This window comes from Lycium barbarum, chromosome 12, assembly GCF_019175385.1.
Source record: "Lycium barbarum isolate Lr01 chromosome 12, ASM1917538v2, whole genome shotgun sequence".
Classification (NCBI taxonomy): domain Eukaryota; kingdom Viridiplantae; phylum Streptophyta; class Magnoliopsida; order Solanales; family Solanaceae; genus Lycium; species Lycium barbarum.
In genome coordinates, this window is record NC_083348.1 from 87,936,332 (window position 1) to 87,959,721 (window position 23,390).

The 23,390-nt window shown below is 32.4% G+C and overlaps 1 long non-coding RNA gene across 1 annotated transcript; it reads left to right on the top strand.

Annotated features, from left to right (window-relative positions):
- Nucleotides 1–21,502: 21,502 nt before the first annotated feature.
- LOC132623730 (uncharacterized) lies at nucleotides 21,503–23,105 on the top strand. Its single transcript, XR_009576362.1, has 2 exons — nucleotides 21,503–21,588; nucleotides 22,743–23,105. It is a non-coding gene; the product is annotated as an uncharacterized LOC132623730 (long non-coding RNA).
- The last annotated feature ends 285 nt before the right edge of the window (nucleotides 23,106–23,390 follow it).

Here is a 23,390-nt window from a genome sequence, read left to right on the forward strand (position 1 = left end):
CATTTTTTATCTTTATTAGTATAGTCAGAGCGTCGTTGTGTCCGAAATTTTTCAATTATTATAGAGAATGACTATTATACATTTATAACAGCATTGACATTTAAATAATACTTCGCTGTTATAGGCAAAAAAGAGGCATAAAATCTAATTTTCATTTTTAATTATCAAATTCTAAGCTTAATCACACTTTATACAACGAAGAAAAATCGTTTCATAATGAAAATATATATATTCATATGATATTTTTTGTCATAAATAGTGTATTAAATGATCAAATATTCGGTCAAAATCTATACACTTATTATTAGTAATCATGGATATTCTATTTTTATAAAAATGGTCAATTATTATATTATAAAAAAAAAAACTGTTATATAGGGGGTAATTTTACAAAGAGTGTACTGTTATAAAGTTAGTTATTGCTGCTATAGGTGAAATGTTATTATAGAGAAGTAAAATATAACATAAAAAATCGATTCTGAAAAAACTTGGTTGTTATAGAGAGGGATGTTATATGCGGGTGCTGTTATAGAGAGATTTGACTGTATATGTACCCGCGTAATGCGCGGTTAGTTATATATATATATATATCAAGATTTAACTTGTTGTAAAATGATATTATTAAGTTTACTTGAGTGAATGCTAATAGTCAATATACTAATGAAAAACAAACTAAAATATTAACTTTAGTTCATTATCTAAGTTGAAACCATGATTTTTAGCTTTTTTCATTTATTTTTTTTAAACAAATTAATCGAAACCATGCTCTGGTTTTTAGGTTGACAATGGCCGGACCAGTACCTTTACTTGGGGAAATTCCACTACCCAGCTTAATTAAGTCTTCATTTTGTTTTGTTCCTTTCATACTCTCCTTCCGGTGACTATTTTCAGGCGGGTTTTTGGATTTCGATCTCTTCCCCATGGGTTGGCGCAGATTAGCTTAACGTGCGCCGAGAGAACCCATAAACGTGCGCCTTTTACTTTCGTTTGGATAATTTTGATTTATAGTTGCATAGGAGAGCTAGAGTATGTATATGATTGGTTGAACCATGTCATTTGAACACTTGACAAAATTTGATTGGTTCTTCTATTGACTTGACATGACTTATGCACGTGGCACAATTTTACTGATCTTTGATTTGACTTGACTTGGCACGCTATGTCATTCAACACGTGGTGTGGACCTTGGGCTAATAGAGTGGACTCATTATTTGAAGACAAACTCAATGGACTAAGCCCAATAAAATTGGACTTTATTTTAAATCCATGTCTTGGATTTAAATAATTTAACCCTCGTTCAAACTTAATATTTCTTGAACATGAAAATTTATCCAAATTAAATATGGATCAATTCCACAAAATTGATATGCTTACAAATACCCCCTACTTCAAGGCTTATCGAAGTGTAGACTTGATATGGACTTGATAAATAGAATAGTTGGCTACAAGTGAGGGATTTTGATAGAACTGCAATCTGCAAGAGCTTGAAAAGTAAATGGAGTTAGAGAAAAAGGATTCAAAGGATGTGGTGGACTACATTTGAGCAATCTGACTTTTGACTTGGTCTATCTCTTGACTAATTAACTCTTAGAATTTATGGAATTCCACGTCTCCAAAATATGGGGTTGATGATAAAGCAGTGGATAAAAACGAATCGCCAAGGTGGGAAAATTATGGCTGCTACTTGCTCTTCTTTGAACGTATAACTTTACATGATTTCAGAAAACGAAATCCCACTAATTTTTTTACACTTATATTAGTTTCTTTTTTCCTTGAGTTTTAAATTTCACCCAAATTTTGGAGTTAAGTTGAAAGAGAGATTTGAAAGTTAAAATTCTGTTTGAACATGAAAAAACAATTGAATTTTTTTTTTTCAAATTTGGTCATGAAAAAACAATGGAATATTTTGTGCCAAACATCAAATTCCTTTTCTTCTTTTTTTTTTTCAAATTTGACAACTTTACTTTAATAAACAAGCTAAACCACCCCCACCCCCACCCCCCCCCCCCCGCCAAAAAAAAAAGAAAAAGAAAAAAAAAACCATCTTTGAAAGATAAACATTGTCTCCCCTTTATCCTGATTGACTTTTTAGAATGCCTATTTTATCCTTACATTAGCATCCTTTGTCTTTTTATTTTACTTTTTAAATATCATGATAATTTTTCTAAGGAACATGACATAGGGTACCTACTTAAGACTCTTTATTACAAAATATATAGAAATTTTTCTTATTAACAAAATGTAATGATATTTAACGAAACATGACGGATTTTCATATTTTTTTTCGTTTTCTTTTAAGTTTTAAAAACATAATTTTTAATTTTTTTAAAATAATTTTTTAATTTTTTTTGAAAAAATTAACTTTATAATTTTTCTCAAAAATAAGTGGATTGTTAATTTTTTTAAAATTATTATTATTTTTTTTTTACTCGAGCCTTAAAAAATTAACTTAAATTTTTGTGTATGAAAAATGTATGTAATGTGTATATGTGAGCAAAATTTTTAATATAGTTTTCATACAAAAATTTATGAGCAAAATTTTAAGCCTTGAATATTGTATGAAAGTTGTATACAGTGTTGTTGTAGTTGTATTAATTTTCTATGAACCTAACATGAACTTTATACACGAAAATGTGAGTGAAATTCTAAGTCTTGAGCGAGATATATACAATTTCATACCATTTTCATATAGAAAATTTTGAGCTAATATTTAAGCCGTGAATGAGATACACACATTTTATATATTTTTCATACTCAAAATTTGAGCGAACTTTTTAATCCTTGAGCAAGATATACACATTTCATACACAAAATTTTGAGTGATTTTTTAATTCTTGAATGTTGTATACAATGTAGTTGTATTAATTTTATAGAAAACTAACATGAACTTTATACACGAAAATGTGAGCGAAATTCTAAGCCTTGAGCAAGATATAACTTTCACACCATTTTCATACACAAAATTTTAAGCGATTTTTTCAAGCCTTGAACGAGATACACATCATATAGTTTTCATACACGAAATTTTGAGCGAACTTTTTAAGTCTTGAGCCAAACATACACGTTCTATACATGTTTTATACACAAAATTTTGAGCGAATTTTTAAGCCTTAAGTAGAAAAAAATTATTTTAAAAAATATATATGTTTAAAAAAATAATTCTTAAAAATTAATTAAAAAATTAGTTTTCAAAAAAAAAAATTTTAAAAAAATCCTTTTAAAATTTTTTTATATGAAAGATGAAAATTCGTTATGTTCACAAATTAAAAAGTTTCTTCATATTTCGCAAATACTTTTCTTATTAAATATTTATATGTCATTCACCCTTTTTTTAATCTATGTTTCGAATTTTCTATGAAAAAAGTAAATATTGTAGAGAGAAATACTAATTGAACATATAAGCTAATTGTTATATCCCGTGTTTTCACACGTTTGGAAAGACTTGTTATATATTGGATTTTTGAGATATAAGGTCAATTTTGATATTTTGTTGAACATAGGAGTTATGCATGAAAGAATAGAGTCATGGAAGTGTGGGACAAGGCTAAGGACAATTTTGGAATTTTGGAAATTAGTTTCGGGAATTACAAAACGTGGACTATAAGTCATTGGGCCAAAAAAATAATGGAATGGAATTTAAGGCCCAATGCATTGGAGTGCCCGGCCATGGTGTGGCCCAAGCCCACAATTTGTATTAAATTTTCATGTGATTAATTAACATAAGGTATTATATTATATATTGGTCCTTATCCCTTAAGAAGGTTCAAGAAAAATAGACAAGGATAGAAATCAAGAACAAGAGCAAGAGAAAGGGGTTCTCTCGGGTTTGGGAGGAAAAATTAGCTATCAAAAATATTGCTCCAAAAATTTATTTCTTGTTGATTTCCTACTAAGTCAAGGTTCCTTTGTAACTTGATATAGTTGTTTTGGAGTGGGGAGCATTAGAATCACCAAAGTGATCATATCTCCAAGTGAAGAAGACTTGAAGAAAAGGTAAGAATTTCTACCTTTTTATTGTGTTATGAAGTTTTGATTGTGTTGTAGTATATAGAAATGTGTTGATTGTGTGGAAAAATGGAAGTTTGCAAGGTGGGTTTGGAATATGGCTTGTAGTCGTGGGTGTGTGTGTGTTGTATGGTGATAATGTGTTGAATTTATGTTACATTCTAGTTGTGATTGTGATGAAATGCATATGGGAATTGAAAGTTGGATGAATTTAGTTGATATGGAAAAATAAGCATATGGCCGTAGGGTGTGCTTGATTTGGGATAGAAATGAATTAAGTTGTTTAGTGTGTTAGAGTGTTGTTGTGATGTTTGTATTGTAAATGAAGTTAGAATGATATAAGTTTGTATTGAATTGGAATGTAGAAACTTATGTCGTTTTAGTATGATTTTCTGACATTAAGGAAATAAAGTTGTTTGGTTGTTAATTGTGATGATCATTGATGAATTTGGAAGTTGGAAACATGTTATGAAGTTGTATGCCAAAGATTTGGTGTTTTGCATAAGTTATGACTTTGACGGAAAGTTGTATATCATGTATATCGAGTGTATAACTTGAGGAAAACGATATGAAATGTTTCTAGAACTATATGGTGATGATCTTGATTGTTGATGAATGTGAAATTATTGATATTAGTTGAAAGTTGGGTTGAAATGAAGATTATGTCAACTTGCTAGAAAGATGACTAGTTGAAGGATATTTATGTTTTTAATATTCGTTGTTGATATTGATGTTGTCGTTTGGGTTGTTGTTGATGATTTCTAGCCGAGTTGAATTCTCGGGGTGCCATATGTATAGGGGAAGTGCTGCCGAAATTTCGGTAGCCAAATATGCATTAAGTTGAAACTTTGGCATTCATAGCTTACAATTGGTAAACTTGACCAATTGCAGTTTTTCGATGAAACGGGAAGTGAGTTTGGAAAGGCGTAAGGAGCGTGAAAGGTATGTAAAGCAACCCAATTCTTCCCTTGGCATGCCCTTAATGTGTTAGGGTCGGATCCGGGCCTCGAAGGACCTCTTGGCCCTCGGAATCCGCAAGAAAAAATTTCAGTTTTTCGTTCAGTAGAATTGAACTACTTTGGTACACTTTTCTTGAAATAATGCAACTTTGCTCCAAATTACTTGGAAAGTCATAGAATGCTTGTAGAACCTTCTTAGGTGATACCATAAGCTTAGAGGGCATAATTTGAGCCCGTCTCCTTATTTGTCCCGAGGCGGGCCCACTATTCCCGTTTTTGCCCTTAATGTGCTAAAGCTTCCTTTTTAAGCGATTTTTGAAAGAAATGTTTTGATTACCCTACTAATCGCATAACGAATATTGTTTTAAATATTCTATTAAATCTTATAAATTATTTTGACACTCGGAATGACTTCAGGGAGGTTATATTTCTGTAATTTATTATGATACCCGAAATGCATCTATTATGATTCCGTCCGACTTCATTGGATTTGTTTATCTTTGATATGCCTCTTCGAGTCTTTGAAAACAATTATGGTATTTTTAAATTACATTAGTCTCTCACTACTCTATTCGTGGATGCCCCAATGTTTCCCACACTGAGCCCGGGCCAGGATATGTTGTCAAGCGTGATTCTCTGCATTGTTGATGAGTCGTGAAATTACGCGATATTCGACGCTAATTCCTTAAGCTTTTGTGACTCCTTAAGCACTTTTGTTGTTACTTTTTGTGTTTCTATGTTGTTTTGTAGGAAAAGATGCCCGAAGAGCATAAAAGAGCAAAATGGATCAAAATGGACCAAAATGGAACAAAATAGAGCAAAACAAGCCAAGTAGCTGAAATGAGTGATCGGAAGATACCAAGTGAAAAGAAAGTCAAAAAAGAGGTCAAACTGGATATTTTTGCAAAACTGTCAAAACTGGACAGTTTTGCAAAAACGGGACAGATTTGCAAAACTGTCAAAAAGTGGACAGTTTTGCAAAAACGGGCAGAATTGCAAAAACAGAAATATGGGGGCAGATTTTGACATTTTTTGGACTTGGAAAAATTGGGGGGAGCTACAAAAGAGAGGCTAGGGCAAAACATTTTCTATCTTTTGCCATTTTACAAGCTTGGAGGCTAGGGTTTCTTTCACCTACACCATTGGAGGAGAAGATTGGAGTTCTTTAATGAGATAATTCTTAAACCTTTCTTCAATTCCTTGTTTTGTATTGTATATCTAAGTGTGTAGTATTTATTTTCTTCACTTGAATCTCGTTTATGGAAATATTCTATGATTAAAGTGTTGAATGAAACTCTTGTTTTGCTTATGTATTGAATGATTTTTATTGCTATTGAAGTGGGTCTTTGTTGATTTAATTAATCTCGTTCTTGAATGTTTCCAAAGGGATTAGCTAACCCTAGGACTCACCCATTTACTTAGATTGAGCTTGGAAAAGGAAATCTAGGTTGGGAAAGATTAATTAACAAGAATTTGGGTCATTAAACTCATCTAATAACTTGAGCTCGGAAGAGGATAGTTACTTGAGATTAAATTGATTGTGCCTAATATCACACTCTAAGGCTTGGAAAAGCTTAGAGTGAAATTCATTGATTTGGTTGGAAGACTTTCAATGAGATTTGAGAAATCATTATCTATTGACACAAACCCGCTCTTAGTTGTAAAATCATAAAATACGTTGGATCGTTACTTGAGTGTAATTTCCTATTATCCAAACTTGTGGCCATTGATCATTTTACTTGCTTTCTAGGTTAGTTTACATTTCCGCATTAGTCATAATTTTCTCAAAAACCAAAATATTACCTATCGTTTGGCTTTAGCGTAGTTGGTGAAAGTTCCTTACTTTCTTAATCGCCTAGCATATTGTTCCCTGTGGGATCGACCCCGACTCATAGTTGGGTAAATATATTGCATACGACCGTGTACACTTTCTCTTTGAGGAGTGTATTTGGACGTTATCAAAAATGGCGCCGCTGCCGGGGAACAATTTGGCGTATTTAGGTTAGTTTGGGATTTAAGCTTGCTTGCTTTGGTCAAAATTCGTAAATATTAGTGTAGTTGTTTTCTTTGCTTGATTTTATTTTTATATAAAAAAAAAAAAAAAAAAAAAAAAAAACTGACCAGTTTTGCAGAATTGCAAAACTGTCCAGTTCTGAAAAACTGTCCAGTTTTTGCTTCTGCAGAAACTGTCCAGTTCTGAAAAACTGACCAGTTTTGCAGAATTGCAAAACTGTCCAGTTCTGAAAAACTGTCCAGTTTTTGATTTTTGCAGAAACTGTCCAGTTCTAAAAAAAAAAAAAAAAAAAAAAACATGGCATCTTGGAATGAAAACGAAAATGGGTTTGATGGTTGCAATCCATATTTTGATGACCCATGTCCATATTGTGAAGGACCCCACTTTTGGCAAGATTGTGAATATGCTCCCGGGAGAGAGATGTGTGCACCGTCTCAATCCTATGATGAGAGTATTTGTAATGTATGTGGTGGCCAAGGTGGACATTGGGGTGATTGTCCCAATTATTTTACTTCCCCTCCCCCAAGTTGTTCTAACGAAAATGCGAGTTGTGCTTTTGAGTTTGACAGGGCCAACAACATGACAAGTGAAGGACAAAGTGCCGGATATGAAGGCATCATGGCAATGCTCCAAACATACTTAGATCGAGAAGCTAAAATGGAGGAAGAGCGAAAGCTCCTCCAACAATCCGTTTTAGAAAATGGAGAAGCCATGAAAAGAATGAATGATTCATTGGAGGATGCCAATTCCTCAATTGTCATGGAAGTGTCAACTCCTCAAAATGAAATGGTTGAAGAAGAGATTTCAAGTTTACAAGATGAGCCCGAAAATTCGTGTGACCACAACGAAAGTTGTGAAATTGAAGAAGTGGTTCAACTTGAAGAAGAAGAGCAAAATCTTGAAGAAGAAATCTCCAATTCTCAAAAAGAAGAAGTTGAGGAAATTTTGAAAAGCATAATGGGGAGGAACAAAAACTATGGGCAAGTCTTGACCAGATTGTGGGAAGAAGTTCAACATGGAGATGATGAAACTATCCAAAAGGTATATCTCACCATGGATGGATTTTTACAAGAGTTGGACGACTCTCACAATGAAGAAAATTTTGACAAAATGGAAATTTTGAGCCAAGATTGGCTAATGAATCAAGCTCAACAACTTGAAGCCTATGGAAATCACCGTGAAGGCATTTCGCGGATGATGGAAGAATTTCTGAAAATGCATGTTGAGCAAAGTCAAGAAGTGGAGCTACTTGAAATTACTATCCAAAAATTGGAGGCCGAATTGAATGCAAAGATTGAGGCATGTGATGCTCAATATCAAAGGGCCATGGATTGTAGTTTTGAGTTGGTTTCCAATGAAGAAGAGGTCAAGATTGATTTTGATGAGCTAATGGCGAATTGCCAACCTACCAACCCAAAATTAGTGAATGATGCCGAAGTTAAAGAAATGATACTAGAGTTGCATAAAAGAGTTCATAATATAATTTTTGAAGACTCTAGTTCATTTTTTGGTGAGGATGTCAAAACTCATGCAAATTTGGAATTTGAGCGCGCTGGACCACATTCTAACCATTTTTCAACATTGTGCTTGGTTGATGATATGGAAGTTGAACTAACCAAGCCAATGGAGAATTTTGGAGATGAAGAAGAAAGCGTTTTCATATTGAAGTTTGCTATGCCAAGAAGACAAAATGGCATGCCTCACTTACGGGCCAAGAAGTGCAAAATGCGACACCTGAGGGTTGGCCTCTTTGACTTCCTACCACCGCCTCACGAGCATCATCGGAACCTTGATTCAAAGTTGGGGCGCAAATTCATATCTTCCAAATGGAAGGAAAAGTGGTAAAGGTAACCGTCGTGCCGCGACGTTAAATCAAGCGCTTGGTGGGAGGTAACCCATCGTTTTAAAAGTTTTTAATCGTTTTTGAAATTTTATTTTTTAGAATAGTTTAGTTTATGGTTTTTGACTAATCTGCAAAGTTTCAGAACTTTTGGAGTTATTTTGAGCATATCGGATACCCGGACAGCCCCCAAAACCAGTAAAAGCTGCAAAAAAATATTTTCTGGTGTCACAACATGCGATTCGCATGTCATACATGCGAATCGCATGTTGCGTCGCATGTGGTGACAGACACTAAAAAAAAAAAAAAAAAAAAAAAAAAAAAAAAAAAAAAACTTTTTTTTTCTCTGGTGACATCACATGCGACTCGCATGTCATACATGCGAATCGCATGTGGGGTCGCATGTCATGCCAGTAAAAAAAAAAAAAAAAAAATTTTTTTTTTTTTTTTTTTTCTTCCTTTTCTATTTTTATGTTTTGTTTCGATTATGTGCAGCGAGGACACTGCAATGTTTATAGTTGGGGGTGGCACGTAGTAGCGCATTATATTTTGAAACTTGCTCAAAATTTTTAAAAATTTTGTTCTTTTGACATGTTGTGGATTAGTCACTCTTATTATTTTATCTTCTTTCATTAGTCTTGTAAGTTTAGGCGTAGGTTCTCCTTTGAGGAAAAATGTGAAAACTCTTGGCTTGTTTGGTACTAATAGAGTTAGTCTCTTGCATGTGAAATTGAAATGTGAATACCTCTCCAAATTGTTGTGAAAGTTAAAAAGCAAGGTGCATAGGAAAGAATGATCTTTGTGACAACTTTTTGGCTCATTTTGTGACTCTCTACCTACTAGTGTATTGACTTTGGATTATGAGATACTGAACTAGTTGTTCTTGCTTGGGAAGTGAAATTGATCCACCTTGAATAGTTCATATGCCATGTGTGTGAGTGTTTGTTGAATAAATCTTGTGTTTACTTTTATCATCTAGAACTTGCCCGGTTAGTCGTTCAATGCTAATTTTGATTATGTTGGTTGGAGAGATGACCTTGGGCTATCTTTGTGAAAAAAAAAAAAAAAAAAAAAAACCTCTTTAGCCTTTCTAGCCTACCATTGCATAAATAATATCACTAGTAACCCTATTTGAGCTTATGACCTTTTCTTTGATTGCCACATTACAAGCCTTTACCATGTTTGATGAAAAGTCTCTCTTTTGAACGTTTCCCTCCTTGAACATGAAATTGTGAATTTGAGGCCAAAAGCCTAAGTTGGGGGTGTTAGTGTTGCTTGAGAGTGGTGAAGGTTGGTGTTGTGAAAAAGTCAAAAGAAAGGAAGAAAAATTGAAAAATACAAAAAGGTTGCAAACTTTTTTGTGCAAAAAAAATGCATCTTTGTAAAAAAAAAAAAAAAAAAAAAAAAAAAAAAAAAAAAAAATTTGGCAGGTGACATCACCTGCGACTCGCAGGTCAGACCTGCGATTCGCATGTGGGGTCGCAGGTCGTGCCAGTGAGTAAAAAAAAAAAAAAAAAAAAAAAATTTCTTTCCTTTTCTATTTTTATGTTTTGTTTTGATTATGTGCAGCGAGGACACTGCAACATTTATAGTTGGGGGTGGCATGTGCTAGCACATTATATTTTGGAACTTTATAAAGGAAGTTGGAATAATTGGGGAAACTAGTATGCAAAGGAAGGAGTGTTGTTTTGAAATGAAGAGGAAAGTGGACGAAAGGTTTTGTGTAGTGTTCAAGGAGGGCGTAGTCACTTGTATCCCAAATACTTATCCTACCCTTCCCTAAGCCTACATTACAAGCTTAAAAAGTCCCTATGTGATCTCCAACTAAATGTTCTTGAGTTAGTGATAAACGAAAATAAAGGCAAGCTTATGGTGTGATATTTGTTAGCACTAGAACTTCTTTGTTGAGTGTGAGCGACTTTTGTGTATTTGTCCCTTGTGTCGTTGCTGTGAATATTGTGATTTTGGGACTTTCTTTCTTGTGAGGGCATATGGATTACGATAGAGTGGTGATGTTCAAAAATTCCAAGTTGAGTTAAGTGAGCATATCTAGCAAACTAGTGGTTTTGAGTCACTTATTGAGACTTGAGTGTTGTTGCTTGATTATTTTAAATCTCTATTGCATTCTTGAAATTGTATTTTGAATGAGGGAGTTATTTGGTTGAAGCTTCACATGCTTGTAGCCTAATTGTTGGTACCAACCAAAGTCATGCTTTTGTGCTTAAAATGGATCCTCATTGAGATTTTGGTTTTAGTTTGCTTGAGGACAAGCAAAGACTTTAAGTTGGGGGTGTTGATGAGTCGTGAAATTACGCGATATTCGACGCTAATTCCTTAAGCTTTTGTGACTCCTTAAGCACTTTTGTTGTTACTTTTTGTGTTTCTATGTTGTTTTGTAGGAAAAGATGCCCGAAGAGCATAAAAGAGCAAAATGGATCAAAATGGACCAAAATGGAACAAAATAGAGCAAAACAAGCCAAGTAGCAGAAATGAGTGATCGGAAGATACCAAGTGAAAAGAAAGTAAAAAAAGAGGTCAAACTGGATATTTTTGCAAAACTGTCAAAACTGGACAGTTTTGCAAAAACGGGACAGATTTGCAAAACTGTCAAAAAGTGGACAGTTTTGCAAAAACGGGCAGAATTGCAAAAACAGAAATATGGGGGCAGATTTTGACATTTTTTGGACTTGGAAAAATTGGGGGGAGCTACAAAAGAGAGGCTAGGGCAAAACATTTTCTATCTTTTGCCATTTTACAAGCTTGGAGGCTAGGGTTTCTTTTACCTACACCATTGGAGGAGAAGATTGGAGTTCTTTAATGAGATAATTCTTAAACCTTTCTTCAATTCCTTGTTTTGTATTGTATATCTAAGTGTGTAGTATTTATTTTCTTCACTTGAATCTCGTTTATGGAAATATTCTATGATTAAAGTGTTGAATGAAACTCTTGTTTTGCTTATGTATTGAATGATTTTTATTGCTATTGAAGTGGGTCTTTGTTGATTTAATTAATCTCGTTCTTGAATGTTTCCAAAGGGATTAGCTAACCCTAGGACTCACCCATTTACTTAGATTGAGCTTGGAAAAGGAAATCTAGGTTGGGAAAGATTAATTAACAAGAATTTGGGTCATTAAACTCATCTAATAACTTGAGCTCGGAAGAGGATAGTTACTTGAGATTAAATTGATTGTGCCTAATATCACACTCTAAGGCTTGGAAAAGCTTAGAGTGAAATTCATTGATTTGGTTGGAAGACTTTCAATGAGATTTGAGAAATCATTATCTATTGACACAAACCCGCTCTTAGTTGTAAAATCATAAAATACGTTGGATCGTTACTTGAGTGTAATTTCCTATTATCCAAACTTGTGGCCATTGATCATTTTACTTGCTTTCTAGGTTAGTTTACATTTCCGCATTAGTCATAATTTTCTCAAAAACCAAAATATTACCTATCGTTTGGCTTTAGCGTAGTTGGTGAAAGTTCCTTACTTTCTTAATCGCCTAGCATATTGTTCCCTGTGCGATCGACCCCGACTCATAGTTGGGTAAATATATTGCATACGACCGTGTACACTTTCTCTTTGAGGAGTGTATTTGGACGTTATCAATTGTTCGCCGCGTCCCGATGTGAGGGGGCAGGTATACGCGTACATAGGTCTGTGGAGTATGATGTGCCATGTTCGCCTATTCTGATCTGATCTGTTATGGCCATTTCGATATGACATTTTATGATACGGGGCCACGCCCCTTTTTCTGATTCCTCTGTATTGTGGCACCAGCGTCGGGAGGGTGGCCACGTTCTGTCTGCTGAGTCCCGTGGCAGGGACCGGATATGATATGACATATGTTTCTGTACACATTCTGTCTGTTTTGGAAATATGCATTTGACACTCTGGATTTTGTACTTATTTTCTGAAATCATTATGATTTGACTTCTGTGATTCCGCTTTACATATTCAGTACATATTTCGTACTGACCCCCTTTCTTCGGGGGCTGCGTTTTCATGCCGCGCAGGTACAGACGACAGGTTCGCTGATCCACACGTTTAGGATCCCATTTCTGCTATTTTGGGGCGCTCTCTTCTTCAGAGCCCATCTTTTGGTACAGTCTGTCACTGCTATCTGGATATGTACATTGTTCTGGGTATGACGGGGCCCTGTCCCGTCTTATGATTATGTTATGTTCTGTAGAGGTCTGTGGATATATCTGTGTGGGTTCTGTACATATGTTTGGGATACTTTGTTCTATGATAGCCTTATCGGCCTATGTGTGCCAAGTCTGTTTTTTATGCTAAATTCTGTAGCGTCCACTAATATTATTATTATATTATTTTGTTAATATGCTAATTTGGGTATCGGGTACGTATAGGTGCCCAGCTAGGGCACTGGTCGCAGCCCACGGGGTTGGGTCGTGACACTAATGATATTCTATAATGAAATAAATTATCAGAAAGAAAATTAATTTTATTAATATTAATCAAAACTCTATTATATATATATATATATATATATATAGTGAAAATAATAGGTAATAATAAATTTATTAATATACTTCAATGTAGGTAACACAAAAATAATTTATAAAATAGAGATATATTTTATGGTAAATTCGTAAAAGATTATTTATTTATATTGTAAATATATTTAAAATTATAATCTAGAAAATATTTCATTACAAAGAAACAAAACTCGTTTATTTAGATAGACAATAAGGAATTCAAACATGCATTTACTTACATGTAACATACTTAATACATATAATATAAAAATAACAATCATAAAATATAGCGTCAGATTTTGTGATAAATTTATAAAAGGATTAAGGTCAATAATGTAAAAGTTGAGTGACCATTCATGAAATTACTTGCTCCCTCCTAATTACCATGAACTTATTTCCTTTTCATTTCTCTATCTTTATTATCTTAACACAAGGCATGATTGACCAAAAGTTGTACCTGTGCAGCACAAAATGGTACAAACAGGGGTATTATTGTAAATGTCTATGGATAGATTGGTTGAACTTTATTCATTTCCACGAAAACACATGTAATTAATTTGAAACATGTATCTTGCCAATATCTATTACTCTATCTTTTATATTATATATAAGTGTCCAAGACACCTATGCACTTCAATTTTAATTCTCTAACACATATTTATTTTTTGTATATTTTTATTTGTTCATTTTTTACTTTTCAAGTTCTTACTAAATATTTATTCTCTTCTTATGTATACACATATGCACTTCAATTTTAATTCTCCTACACATATTTATTTCTGATGGATATAGATTATTCATGTAATTTTGTATAGAAAAAATAATATTTATAAATAAACATGAATAATACTATCATATTCCCGCATATGTTCTAACAAATCTTGCAGGAAAAAGAATTCAAGAGAAATAAAGAGAAGGAACAAATTGCCAAAGAAAAGAAGAGAAACACTTATGCATCTACAACTCCGTAGACACATCTGTGAAAATTTACAGTCACATTTATGGCATCTGCAGACACGTCCATCACCACAATCGCATCTATGACATCCACAGAAGCGTCCGTCACTGCAATCGCATCTGTGGCATCCACAGATGCGGCCACACCACAGTTGCATCTATGACTTCCATAGACGCGTCTATGGAGAAAAAGTCAAGCATCCCTTTTTATAAGTAGCAAGCTACTTCAAAGACAAAGGGGATCAAAATTTAGCAGGATACAAGAACTAGTCTTCTTTTTGTCTTTGTAAGATAACATTTTCTATTTTTTTAGTTTTTCTTACTCCGTAATGGAGTAATTTCTTTCTGTTGGGATAATTGAGGAAGCTTGATATATTCTTAATACTATCTCGGTTTTTATATGTTCTGGGCTTGAAACTTTTTATTTATCTTTCATACTGTGCTGGACCGATAATTTCAATTCATTATTATCACGTCTACATATTTTATCTCTAAGTTATTCTTATATTAATTTTGTAATTCTTGCAGAGCAAAATTAATATATAATAACCAATGAGTAAAATAGCAGAGTGAGAATAATTTTTAGTATTATTATTCCAAATCTTTATCTTATTTCTCTTAGTCCTAATTCCCTCAGAGGGATTGACTCAAATAAGTTTATTGATTTAAATGGTCTTTATTTTCGTTCTTTCGGTCCTAATTCTCACGGAGGGATTGAATCGAATAATTTTATTGATTTAAAGTCTAATCGCAAGAGGTCTTTACTCCTGTAGCACAATTCAAGCAAGAAAATATTTCAATTTAATCGTCACTAGTTTTAAAGCAATTAACTGACATAACCTCACGAAGTGTTAATTAATTTTTTTTTTTTTAGTGTGACAATATAATTGTATTATCAATAAGCAATTATTCCTTAGAGAAATGCATGTAGAAATTGAGATTTTATCGTAAAAATATATCAAGTGAATTCAGCAGTGCCCAACTCTTTTTATATATAATTTTTTCGAAAGTGATTTGTTTTTAATTTAAGTAATTTTAATTTCAAAAACTCACCTTTCATCAATTTGATTCCCTCAAATAATAACAAAGATAATACAAATCTGTGGCATAGGTGGTTCCAATCTTTGTGAGACGATATCTTAAACTTTACTATAATTTGACAGAGGATGAGTAGGAAAATCTATACACATTGGCCTTGTCAATTTCCTCCGTGCACTTTTACTTATTCACTTTTGACTTTTCACGTTCTTTACGAATTAACAAATTAAGTACTCTCTCCATCCCATATTACTTGGCCACATTACTAAAAATATATATCCAAATTACTTGTTCATTTATAAAATCAAGATAAAATTAATTAAATTTTTCTCATCTTACCCTTAGTAATAAATGTTCTTGAAAATACTTAATTTTGATTAGAATGTATTTATTAGAGAGAGATAGGGGTAATATAGTAAAATATATCTTTTATTTATGATTCTTAAGTTGCGTGCAAAATGGAAAGCAGGCAAGTAATATGGATGCAGCGAGTATATATTTTACCATAATATTCATATTTACCGGTGTATAATCTCAATAGCCTTGACAAATGATTTGAAAATGAGTAATTAATGTAAAAGGTAAAATTAATAATAAGAAGAAAAATTCCTTTCTCTTGATATGTATTTTCTTTCCTTATACTTGCTTAATGTCCTCCTCAGACTTATTAGATAAAACCTTTTTCCAGTTCTCTTTAGCTTTTCAGCTGGTGTTGCAACTTTCAGGTCTGTTCCTCTCTCGGTTTTTGTTCCCCGTTAATTTGTATATGGTCTTTGTAATCCGATATAATCGGTTAATCTGTTGTACCCATTTTTCTTCTTTGTCAATACTTTAAACGTGAAGAGAGGACAAACAATAGCAATGCAAATTTGTACCAAAAGTTATGTAAATTGTACACTTTAACCAACTATTTTTTTATCCCACTTGGACATATGTCATAGTACAAAATATTTATTCTCTTCTAATGTATACACGTATGCACTTCAATTTTAATTCTCCATACATATTTATTCCCTCCGTGAACTTTTACTTGTCTATTTTTGAATTTTCACGTTCTTTAAGAGTTTATAAATGAAGTATATATTTTACCATAATATCCATATTTATTGATGTGCACTCTCAATACCCTTAGAAAATGATTTGAAAATGAGTAATTAATGTGAAAGGTAAAGTAAGAAGAAGAAAAATCTCTTTGTTTTGATATGTTAATGTGGATAAGTAAAAGTAAAGGGAGGGAGTGACTTTTACCGCATTTTCCATCTTTGTCAATACTTTTGCATTCTCTGATTATTGTTTCTTTACATTTATAAAATGTATTACTTTATATTTTCATTTTGGAATTAAAATTTGGTGATTTAGGGTATAATGTATATCTTTCTAATTTTGATTTCTTTGTCACAATTGTTTTTATTTACAATTGTTAATTAAAAACTATAATGTAACTAATTTACCCCTTATTAGCATATTTTTTAATTAAATTAATAAAATATTTTATTAGTTTTGGTTTTAAAAAATCCAATATATACAACAATGGTTCTTATGTTTGGATCTGAACAGTTAGTTAATTGATATGTATGTTGGTATACATATAAGATATTAAAGAATTTAAAAGCAAAAATCTAGAAATTAAAATATTAATTTTCCCTCATATTCTAGCAAACTATGCCCGAGCGATGCACGGGGCCCAACATGATTAATTTGATTACTCACTTTAGTTATTCTTTATGATTTGTATAATTTGTAAAGGATACTATGATTCTCCTTAGCGAGTCTCTGTAATTTTTTTCCTTTCCTCTTATTTTTCCCCTTAATTTCTCAACTGTCATTAAAATTTATCTTATTTTGGTTATGTCCGCCTCTTTTTATATTTATTAAATTGACAATTAAATATCCTACATCTCAAGTTTATAATCATAAGATTGAAAGGATATTTTATTATATTATACACATTTTTAATTTAGAACCCCAAGATTCAAAAGTCTATCTTTATTTCTTAAATTCTGTCTCTAGTCAAACATAGACACTTCAATTGAGACAGAGGGAGTATATGCCAAATGAAGGAAATAAAAGGACAATTGAGATACTGCGGACATATGAGGACTTACAAAGTAAACACACAAGAGGTAGTATTAATGTTAAACTTCTGAAATGTACATATGTTAGTCCCGGCTTAAAGTACAATTTCAGTTGCTTTTTGTATAACTTAGTGTTGCTGTGTTCGTCCACCTTGGGTGTTTGTTATTAAATTAAAAAAACTTGTCTTGTTTTAGTTATGTCTTCCTCTTTTTATATTTAATATGTTGATAATTCAAATATCCTATATGTCAAATTTATAATCACAAGATTCAAAGGATATTTTATTATATTATACACATTTTTAATTTAGAACCATAAGATTCAAAAGTCTATCTTTATTTCTTAAACTCCGTGTCTAGTCAAACATAGATACTTAAATTGAGAAAGAGGGAGTATATGCCAAATGAAAGAAATGAAAGGACAATGAGACATTGCGGACATATGAGGACTTAAAAAGTAAACACACAAGAGGTAGTATTAATGTTAAATTTCTAAAATGTACACATGTTAGTCCCGACTTATAGTACAATTTCAGTTGCTTTTTGTACAACTTATTGTTGCTGTATTCGTCCACATTGGGTGTTTGTTGTTAAAATAAAAAAAAATTGTCTTGTTTTGGTTATGTCCGTCTCTTTTTATATTTAGTAAGTTGACAATTCAAATATCCTACATGTCAAGTTCATAATCACAAGATTCAATGGATATTTTATTATATTATACACATTTTTAATTTAGAACCACAAGATTTGAAAGTCCATCTATATTTTTTAAACACCGTGTCTAGTCAAATGTAAACACTTAAATTGAGACAAAGGGAGTATATGCCAAATGAAGGAAATGAAAGGACAATTAAGACACTGCGGACCCGTGGGGACTTAAAAAGTAAACACACAAATGGTAGAATTAATTTTTAACATCTGAAATGTACACATGTTAGTCTATGCTTAGATCACAATAATTCCAGTTATTTTTTGTACAACTTATTGTTGTTGTGTTCAGTCTACCTTAGGCGTTTATATATAATAAGAAAAATATGCAATAGACAAATAGACACATATTTTTGGTAATGTGGCCCAGTAATATGGGATGAAAAGAGTACTTCATTTATTAATTTTCAAAGAATGTGAAAAGTCAAATATAGTAATGTGACCAAGTAATATGGACGAAGAGAGTACTTCATTTATTAATTCTTAAAGGACGTGAAAAATCAAGTAATGTGGCTAAGTAATATCAGATGGAGGGAATATTTCATTTATTAATTATTAAAGAACGTGAAAAGTCAAAAGTTAATAAGTAAAAGTACACGAAGGAAATAAATATGTATGGAGAATTAAAACTAAAGTGCATACATGTATACATGAGAAGGAATAAATATTCAGCAAGAACGTGAAAAGTTAAAAATGAACGAGTAAAAGTGCAAGGAGAAAATAAATATGTGTCAGAGAATTAAAATTGAAGTGCATACGTGTATACATGAGAAGAAAATAAATATTCAGTGCTATGATATATGTCCACGTGGGATTTATTAATTCTTAGAGGACGTGAAAAGTCAAAAGTGAACAAGTAAAAGTGCACGAAGAAAATAAATTCGTGTAAGAATTAAAATTGAACTGCATACATCTATACATGAGAAGAGAATAAATATTCAGCAAGAACGTGAAAAGTCAAAAGTGAACAAGTAAAAGTGCACGGAGGGAATAAATATGTGTAGGAGAATTAAAATTGAAGTGCATACGTCTATACATGAGAAGAGAATAAATATTAAGTACTATGACATGTGTCCATGTGGGATAAAAAAGTAGTTGGTTAAAGTTTACAATTTATATAGCTTTTGGTACAAACATTCATTGCGTGTACAATTTATAAAGCTTTTGGTACAAGTAACACAACAATAACAAATTGTACCAAAAGTTGTCTGAGTTGTACATTAAATTTGAACTTATTTTAATTGTATTTGGTTTTTTTTTTTTCCAGTTCTTGGTCCACTTCATTTAACAAGTACTACTAGTTGGTTTAAGTGTCCAAGAGGGACTAACACAACGATAAGAAATTGTACCAAGAGTTGTCTGATTTGTATACTAAATTTGAATTTATTTCAATTGTACTTGGTTTCTTTCCTTTTTTTTTTTTCCAGTTGGGGGTCCACTTCATTTAACAATTACTACTGCTTGGTTTGCCACCTGTACATGTGTATTACACTCTTACGTTATCATATTTCCTTACTTCTACACTTCATTTTATTACTCTATTATAGAAAACACATGAAATTGTACTCTAAGCAGCAACTAACATGTGTACATTTCAGAAGTTTAATATTAATTATATCTCTTTTGTGTTACTTTTTAGGTCCCCACATGTCTGCATTGTCTCAATTGTCATTTCATTTGCTTCATTTGGCATATACTCCCTCTGTCTCAATTTAAGTGTCTAACTTTGACTAGACACGAAATTTAAGAAATAAAATTAGACTTTTAAATCTTGTAGTTCTAAATTAAAAAGTGTATAATACAATAAAATATCCTTTGAATCTTGTGATTATAAACTTGACATGTAGGATGTTTGAATTATCAACTTACTAAATATAAAAAGAGGCGGACATAACCAAAATAAGATAAATTTTAATAACAATTGAGAAATTAAGGGGGAAAATAAGAGGAAAAGAAACAAACTATAGAGACTCACTAAGGAGAATCACAGTATCCTTTGCAAAATATACAAACCATAAATATGTTTACTTTTTTTTTTTGGTCTGTGATTCAGTAATCCCAAATTTTCTTTTTAATCCGATCAAATAAGGAAAAAATCTTTTTTTTTCCAGACTCTTTCATAACATAAATATTGTTAAGAACTCTCCGACTTAAAACAAAAAAAGTTTGTGACGCTGAAGTAAACTCCCGATAGATAAGAGCAAATCGAAAATACCCTCTTATCTCATACCAGTCTCTCGATACAAAATCCATTTTTTTTTTAAATATAAAATTTCTCATATCAAATTTGAAGTGCCATGCTATTGTTACTTAGTATTCATATAGCGAAGGCGTAGTCTTCTTTTATCTCAAATAAAAACCTCATTGGCACCAAGCGTGAGGAAATGCTAAATGTTTAGTAATTTCTCCTCCGACCAGGATAAAAGATCTCATTGAACCGGCTAATCCCATGCATACTTTATGGACATCTGGTCGCACAAATTGCATATACCCAGCCCCCAAGAGAGTTTATAAACAAATACAGTTCTTTGGTCTCATCCTCGATACTGAAATATACCATAAGACCAATAAGTTGATTTGAAATCTCGCTAGTAATCCCTAAAGTGAGCAACCAAATTAATCATGTTGGGCCACACATTCTTGCTGAATATTTATTCTTTTCTCATGTATAGACGTATGCAGTTCAATTTTAATTCTTCTACACAAATTTATTTCCTCCGTGGACTTTTGCTAGCTCACTTTTGACTTTTCACGTTCTTTAAGAATTAATAAATCCCATGTAGACATATGTCATAGTATTAAATATTTATTCTCTTCTCATGTATCTACGTATGTGTTGACACCCATTGGCCTTCCTTTTTTATTTAATTAATTTCACTATGCTTCTTAGTCCTGAAAATTCCCCAAAATAAGTTTTGAATATTTTCACTAATTACCAGACTAATTTTTGAGATATTATTAAGATTATTTTTATCATTCCTTAAAAAAAAATTACTAAACATAACATTTTATAACTAAAATCACTTGAAAATAACGTTGATATTCCGATATCAATATGGGTGTTGACATTTTTCCTTTAATCCTACTTATTGTCGTATCAATAATATTTTACTCTACTTTAAAACTAAATATGTAAATTAGATTGCTTATATTGTAAATTATATATGTATGCATTTTGCGGGAATTAATTAGGATAAAGAAGCATATTTTAATTGATTGAAGTAAAAAAGGGATTAGAGAAAGCAAGACTAGAAGCTAATTCAGCTAATTTTTAAACTTGGCCAATCCTTATTTCTTGAAAGTAATTCTCAGCAGCCCAATTCACCCAACAAACGCCCCAGCCCACATCCCACCGACCCGACCCGGCCCAAACACCTACAACTAAACATAGCAATATCCCACAAAATCCGCTACCTACACCCCTCTTCTCCTTTCTCACACTCCATCTCTGAAGCTTGCAGGCTCCATGTGCCATTTCAGCAGATTTCAGGGTAAGTCCCATCCCATTTTCATCATCTCATCTATTGAAAATATCTCCCAAAATTTCCCCCCTTTTCCTTAATTTTGAACTTCGAATTCAAGCAAATTGAACTGGCTCCTTGCCTGAAATTCCAAAACTGCTAAGTGTGTGTTCATGACTAAGTTACTAGCGTTTTTATTCTTAAAAACTAGCAAATGTGTCGGATAGTAAAGTAGTTGTGCAAAACTTATCTTTAGTTAATATTTCCTTATGTTAGAAGGAAAATGAGGTCCTGGTGTGAACTTTGAATAGTTTAGGTTAAACGTGTAAACACCCTCACCTCTCATTTCATTCTCAGTTATGTAATAAAAATGTAATCGTTTGGTTATCTCTGCTAGTTCATTTTGTGTTCTGTGCATTTTGGGTTTGTTCTTGTTTCAAAGATAGTAGATGAAATGGTTACGTGAACTAATAACACTTAAGAGTAATAACTATGTAACCTATCGATTATGAGAATAATTGCATCGCAACTAAATTTCTGTTTGGTGTGCTCATCAAAATCTGTGCGTTTACACTTCCAATTCGAAAAGCAGCATGTAAAAAGCTAATACAAACTAAGGGCGTTTAGGAAGGAAACCCCTGACTTATATAAATTTGCATTAGTTGAAACTTGCTGTTGTTGAAGTAACTTTATCGCTTTTGTATATCTTCTTTCTTTTAATACTCTTAAAGACTGTTTTGAAGTGACTCCGTGTAGAAACCAAATATGTGAATATATGATGATATCATATAGCTGGAGAAAATGTTATCATTTTGATTAAAGAAAAGTTGCTATTTTGGTTAAAGAAAAAAAAAGTTACTATTTTGATTAGAGGAAAAAAAAAAGTAACTAATTTGAGTAGAGAAAAAAAAGAAGTTACTGTTTTGATCAGGGAAAAAGTTACCTGTTTTGATTAAAGGAAAAGTTACTGATTCGTGAAGATTAAATCTGTCTCTAGAAGGGATAACAAGTATCCTGTTTGCTTAGTACAATTGGATGTTTTCATGACCGATTTAATGGTTTTCTTTGTTGTTGATGTGATTAATATCAAGTCTACATAAGCCTGCCTCTTCTTTACAAAAGGCATTATATGTTAGTTCTGAAATCATAAAGTAGAACTGCTAACTTTTCGTGAAGTGCCATAGGTGGTGATGGCCGTGTTCTTTTGAAAATCCCTCTTCATAAAATATGAGCAAAGTCTCAGCATGTGCGGCTTGTTTCCAGTTTGATGTAAACGTTGGGCGCAGAGTTCTTAACTTGTTAATTTGGCATGGATTTACCATATTGTTTGTCAGCTTATAGGAATTTGCCAAAACATGTTAAAACTTTAAAAATGTGGAAGTGAAATATCCTCATCAGTAGCTTGAGTTTTTTTTTTTTTTTTATTAGGATCAGTTGCTAGGTTTGAGTCTAAGTCTGGGGCAATTTATTCAAGACCTTTGGAAATTAGAAAGTGTACTTGTGAACTTGAGATCCCTTGTTGAGATGAGTTAATTCACCGAGGCATATATGCTACCTTCTTAATAATTTATTTCTGAAAATAAACGCTAGCTAGTTTCTCCAGTTGGCTTTAAGTTCTCAGACTTCTAAGTTTTGGAGGAAAGTATGTAATCTGCTAGATATCCAGTAATGTGCTGCTACATCCGGCCCTAATGCAAAGCCTGAATCTTCTTTTGGTGATACGTACCTCGTGTGTTTCTTTTGTCGTTCAGTTCCTGTGGATCAATTATCTTATTTGCTACTATGCATACTCTTTTTAAAAGCAAATAGAAATCTGTTTGGAAAATTTAGAT